Genomic DNA, 6,495 nt, shown 5'->3' on the forward strand with positions numbered 1-6,495 from the left:
ACACGAGTCTACGCACCCCAGAGGCGCTCACAAAACGTCACTGGATGTTCCTCCCCAGCCACCTTCCAGCCCGGTTCTCGCAACCTCCGACTTCACCTGTTTGCCCAAAGAAGGATACACTCTGCAGGAAGCAGTACACGGATGATGGAGAGGTTATTGACGCAGCGAGATGTTGGCTCCAACATCTGCCAGTGGAGTGGAACCATGCTGGCATACATGCCCTTCTAGCAAGATGGTGGAAGGCTGTCGCATTGAACGACGATTATGCTAAAAAACGGGTTTGAAGCCAAAAGAGTGGGGAATGATATGGTGTATTGGAATCCTGTATTGAACCAACATGCTTTTAGAGAAAAAAAAACCTGTTAGTCGTATAGCCACTGTTAACAGTACAATCACTATCCTAGTTCATAATAGTTCAGGCTAGCTTCTGGAATGTAATCAATGAAATAGTCAACTACATCATATTCTTCGTAAAAGAAAGTTCATTATTCTCTTTTGTTGTAGAAGCACAGATTAAAATAGTGCAGATTAACTACAAGACACGTAGAGCTTACTGTTTTGGAGTCGGCAAAGACAAGCGAGGCAGTAAATAAACGCCTCATGAATGAATGCAGCGCATAGAACTACTCATTCTGTAAGTCCCTTAGCCGGCCGTCGTGCCCATCCGGCTCTAGGCGCTTCAGTCCGGAACTGCGCTGCTGCTACGGTCGCAGGTTCCAATCCTGCCCAGGGCATGGATTTGTGTGATGTCCTTAGGTTAGTTAGGTTCAATTAGCTCTAAGTTTACGGGACTGATGACTTCAGATGTTAAGCCCAGTAGTGCTTAGAGCCATTTTTTTTTAGATCACTTACCACACAAGTATTATCTCATTCATTGCATATTTCGCTGTACTTTAACTCATCTGCCAAACTATAAACAGGACAGTTAATTAAAAGTATCTCTTGTGGATATTTTAGAACACGAGACTTTGTATTACCTGGAAACAAATACAGATCATTGCTACGAGTCACGAAATAATTATTTCAATAACTTTTGTACGAAAATTTTCAGGCTAACACTTCGATGGGGCTACTGGCGTCTCTTTGTATTTTTAAGGACTGCTGGAGCCATACTAAGATCTTTCTAAACACAGTCTAAGAAACAAAAGTACTCCGTAACAAACTTACCATGCTTCATGTTTGGAAGGCTTTTCTTCTTGTGACTGTAAGTTTAACTTTTGTTCCAAGTTACAATAACGTCGCTATACTTTTAAAAGAAATTTACGTTGAGTGTGGTAGTATAAGACTGCCAACTTTTAGCAGAAAAGAGATTCAAACTGAAATTACTTTATTTTATAACTTGTAATTATGTTGCTAATTCATAGCTAATGAAAGACAACCAGTATTGTACAGAAGACTATCGGTATGATCTAGCCGGTTCATTTTACGCTTAGATGTACGTGAATCGTTACTAAGTCTTTACTTAGAAACCAGTCATATATCGCTACGTGTTTAAGATGCTTAGTTTCATATATCATGACGCCCGAAGTTTCTTACACAGCTACAATCTTTTGTAAGCGCCTTTGGATTCTTGATATAGAGGTTTATCGCTGCGACATCTGCGTGTAAAACATCTTTGGTTTACTTGTCGTCTCAAACGTGGGTAAAACTCTCGAGGTTTCGATGAAACCCACCAAATTCTTTTTCAAGTAATAGCTGTCAGCTGTTCCTCACGAATGAAGGAAAATTTCGACAAAAGCTAGAGGTTTTATCTAGATTTGACGCAACAAGCTCAGTCTGTATTGTTGCCGTGCCAATGGTGAGTTGCAACTCAACGTTTTGAGCATTACGTTCTTTACTCTCGTCCAAAGTACCACTGATTTCATTCTCATCATTAATCGCAAAAGCCAAATACTCACCAAATGATGTACAGAGAACTAAGTGAGATGAACTATTCAAGTGGATGATGGTAAACATCGAAACGGGTTTTCATTCCTATTAAATGAAGCTAAATTCAGAGTGCCCATACATATGGTCGCCACAGCGACGGCTGTCATGGACACATATCCATGACGGACATCGAAAGATTTAATTATGGTATTAGCAAATATTGACATTAGAGAGTCGTTGTTGCTTGAAGCTCTTTGCAGTATTTTAATGTCTGCTGTGTGATGCGTATGTTTATCGCATGAAAGCAAAAATTAGCTGTTCATGGAACATGACAGTACGCACATAAACTAAAGAAGATAAAAGAAAGGACGAAAGTAAGAGACTGACTACACTGCATAAGTAACGCAATAGAGCGAAAAACTGTGAGCTACTCTGACAAATTTCTACACAAAATAGATGTGTTGAGTCAAAGTAATTGTTTCGATTTAGGTATGAAAGCCTGGAGGCTGCTTCTCACAATTTTCTCTTTCTCTGGAAGGCTACTGTTCAAGAAATCCGCGGAATGATTTATATCCATTTGTACAGCTTCAATAAAACTCTTCAGGGCATGTGACCGCGTTGTCAATAAGCAAAACTGTCCGATGTTTCGGCGGCTGTTACAAATGGCTTTCCTCAGGCTGTTTTGCTGAGTTTGCAACAGCGGCCGAAATGTCGGGGAATTTTACATACTGTCAATGCGGTCACATAGCCTGAAGAGTTTTATTAAAAGTGACAACGGCCGCAGAAGCCTACTCCTGTATGTCTGTGTAATGCACAAAAATGTTTGTATGCAGTTTTCACTGAATGAACGCTGTCTCATTCGCCCCTGGTACAGGGCTTCGCTGTTTCCTTCCTTGATTTACAGAAATGTTTAGATATTTTCATGACGTATTTTTCTACGGTATCTTTATCACTGCTACAGCCTCAGCTCCATTTGTCATCAAAAGAGGAACAATGATAAATATATATGTTAATCAATCCTTCTTTGGTTATACGCGAGACTAGCAGCTAGTTTAATGCAATCGTAAAAAAGTGTACAATTTTAAATGAAGAACTGCGGAAGAGCGAATAAAAAGACGAATTAACAAAATGTTTAAAGAGTTATCTCCATTTTATCAAGACAAAGTTTATCATTTCACTTCAGTTTCACTAGACGCACATTCCTAGTGCTGCAACTGTAGTTTAGTACATATTAATAAACAAAAAAAATTTCCTGGATTTTTCTTAATTTTTGGTTTCTGCGGACCGAACGATCTCGATCGCTTAGCGGCGTTTGCGTTGCTGCAATCAATATATCTGTAATGAACATTAAAGAAGCATAATTTGTACATTACTAGGCGATAAAAGGTAAAAAAGCTAAGGATCTTGCATTTTTTCTAATTTCTAAACTCTAGTAAATATCCTTTCACAGATTTTCATTTTTTCCTTTCGTCGACTGATAATGTATAAATAACACGTCTAACTACAGCCGAAATGCCATTGCAAATGGAGGGAAAGACCAGTCACTGGAATCAGTCACAGCCACTAAATATGTGGGAGTACGCTCAAGGAGAGATTTAAAGTTGAACGACCACGTAAAAGTAATTGTGAAAAGGCAGATGACAGACTCAGATTCATTGGAAGAATCCACAGGAAGTGCAGTCCACCGAAGAATGGCTTAGCTTACAAAATCTTCGTCCTAACAGCACCTGAGTATGCCTTTGTCAGTCTTGGACCACTGCGAAATACGACTCAAAGATAAAATTGAGCAGATCCAAAGAAGAGCAGCGCGTTTCTCCTTAAGTTCGTTTAGCGTCGCAATAGCAAGGTTGGTTACTTTATGCTTTTGAAAATATTCTAATCTAGTATTGCAGACTGTGTTATAAAATGTTGGAAAAATATTTATTGTTTTATTGGTCTCTTACACCAGATTCCGTAAATGTTTCCAACTTTTCAGTGAAAGTAACATTTCACAACAAATGTCATATTCATATTTTGAGGTTCAGGACCATTATTGCACCCTTGCAGGTCTTTAGCAAGTATGCTGTAAAACAAAGTCAACGACGATTAAAGAAATTTGTATTTTTTAAATTTCCTTTTGCTTTTGTCGTAAAGTACTCGTACCCTCCGTGTATACTGTACGGAAAATGAGTTGGTATTGCTAAGATTATGCTAAAGGGTATTGTCAGGTTTTGAATCCTACTTATACATCGTTTAGAAAGTATGTTGTTAATAAAAGTTAAGAAAGGTTAACGGTTTTCTTTGTGGTGGGCATAATGTATACTTCTTCCATCTCACTTGGTAATACACCTTATGGCAAACGCGATGATACTGTTATTGTTAATAGGCGCGAAAGCATCGGGGAGCTGGTGGACGAACTCGAGTGTCGTACGGTGTAATGAATGATTTTTATATATATACTGTTTTATCCACAAATGGTACCACAGACAGAATTTAAAATAAGAAAAATTTGTATGTTTCTTGAGAGTTATTTTGCGTGAACGAGCACATTGGCCTCATACAAATAACGAAAAATTATTATACACCACCGGTCATTGTGATTACCTTTTTCTAAGCTAAGCATAGTCTTCATGAGGTAGTAGAGAGAAGAAATGCAAAAGTAAACAAGCTTCATTGTCGGTGACAGAGATCGTAGAGAAGACAGCAAACCTCAGCTTCCGTACACGGTTTCGAATGGATGGAGTACGGTGTATAAATTCTGTGCGGGAGGTGTCAGTGGATGAAGGAGAGTGGCGCGCGCGGCGTGCGATCGCGTACTCACCGCGCGTAGTGCGCGCAGGGTCGGCAGAGCGCACTCACAGGTGCGCTACGCGGCGGCTACTGCCGTCCGGCCGCCTCGGCGCGCCGAGGAGCTCCGCTGCGTGCACGGCGCATGCGCCGGCCGCAGCCCATGTCATTCGCGCTGTCCCTGCCTTACTTCCCTCACAGCAGCCTCAACCCGCGGCGCCTTCACTCTGCGGCTTACCTACTTCCAGACTGGGGCACGGATAAAATGCATTCGCACGCGACTGCTGTCATTTTACTCATCTGAGTGACCATGGACGATCGCGAATACTATTGCAATGGCGCTTTAACTGCCCAAAAGCAATTCGAACTTAAGCTGACGAGAAAAATCTGTCGCTCAGCTCCCCTTTCTGTTTGTCTATGACATAATTTGTCAATTTATAATGACTAAAAATTTTGTATCCAGCCTGGATAGGCGGCGAGTGGATCTGCTTCTGTGAACTGCTTCTCTAAAATAGGCCGAGAGTGAAGGACGCGAGTAGGAGCAGGAAAAGGTGAAGTACTTCGGAACTGCGTGTAAATTTAAAGCACCTTTAATATAGGAAGAATATGAATACGTAAATTATTACTTAACTTTGGCAGAGATAAGCACTTAGGTGCAAAGCCGTACATCAATCAAAGCAAACATCGACTAGAGGTTATGAAGGCAAAATCTATAGTTATACTAAGATGGTAACTGTTCTTTCAGACATGTCTGAAAGAACAGATACCATCTTAGTATATACATAGTTAAGGCTCACCGGCCACTTGACCATCTTTTTCTTCTGTGCGAATGCACACACGGTGCCTGAACTCTTACGGGAATCGGCAGGGCGCCATCTGTTGTTGAAAATTGTAACTACTGTAATTTCGAAAGTTTGTCCGCCTGAAAATGTACTGTTGTCTCAAGCATATTGCAACAAACGGTGTATTTCCATCGCTGCTCGTTTAGTTTTTATTGCCGTTTCAAATATACCGGTCATTTTTGAAACACCCTATATATATATATATATATATATCAGTTGATGACATCAAGTATTACAAATTTCCTTTTTCTGACGGACACACGTCCAGATCGTCCGCTCTCAAAACTCTGCCATCTCTCTCGCCACATCCACCACTGCTGGCAGCTCACCTCCAACTGCACAACGTTACGCGCTGTCCCCATCCAACTGCCCAACAGTATAATAGTGAATATTCCAACAATGCCAACCAGCCACAGACTGCACATAGCACAGTCAGTGATTTTCATACAGAGCGCTACGTGGCGTTACCAACATAAAAACCTAAACAGCCTACCTACAAAGACTTCACAGCAACTTCTGAGCCAAAACTACAATGGCGTTGAAATCTGGCAAACGCACTGGAGAAACAGAGCCAATCCGAGATGGCATACTATATCTGAGACACCCAACCATCCAGCGGGCTTCCACCTCCCAAGGCCAACGTGGGTAACACTGAACACAATACGGACAGGTCACGGCCGATGCAGATCCTCGAGGTACAGATGAAACTTGAGCCCTGACTCTGGGTGCGATTGTGGTGAGAGAGAACAAACCATCCATCCACTTCCTGAGGGCAACACCAGAAGTTGTTTACTGGCTGCAGAATCGGAGTGTGGAATAGTGATTGCTGAAAATATTGGAATCTGAACTTTAAGCAATCTTATTGTTTTGTAGTGTAGATATACATTTATTGTTATGTGCTAGTGTTTAGTTTACACTATTTTATTATGTTTTTATCCTATATTTTAACAATGTCTATACTCTTTTATGCTGTTTCCAATGTAGTGTCATGCCATAAGCTAAATAAATAATAACGATG

At 40.8% G+C, this 6,495-nt stretch overlaps 1 protein-coding gene across 1 annotated transcript in view; it reads right to left on the reverse strand.

Moving 5' to 3' along the window:
* LOC124595860 (suppressor of lurcher protein 1-like) overlaps nucleotides 1-4,719 on the reverse strand; it is a 660,754-nt gene extending 656,035 nt beyond the window's left edge. The window contains exon 1 of the mRNA XM_047134767.1: nucleotides 4,670-4,719. The gene's annotated coding sequence lies outside the window, so the exon portion shown is untranslated. The remainder of the gene's footprint in view (nucleotides 1-4,669) is intronic.
* Nucleotides 4,720-6,495: the final 1,776 nt, after the last annotated feature.

This window comes from Schistocerca americana, chromosome 2 (assembly GCF_021461395.2).
Source record: "Schistocerca americana isolate TAMUIC-IGC-003095 chromosome 2, iqSchAmer2.1, whole genome shotgun sequence".
NCBI classification, from domain to species: domain Eukaryota; kingdom Metazoa; phylum Arthropoda; class Insecta; order Orthoptera; family Acrididae; genus Schistocerca; species Schistocerca americana.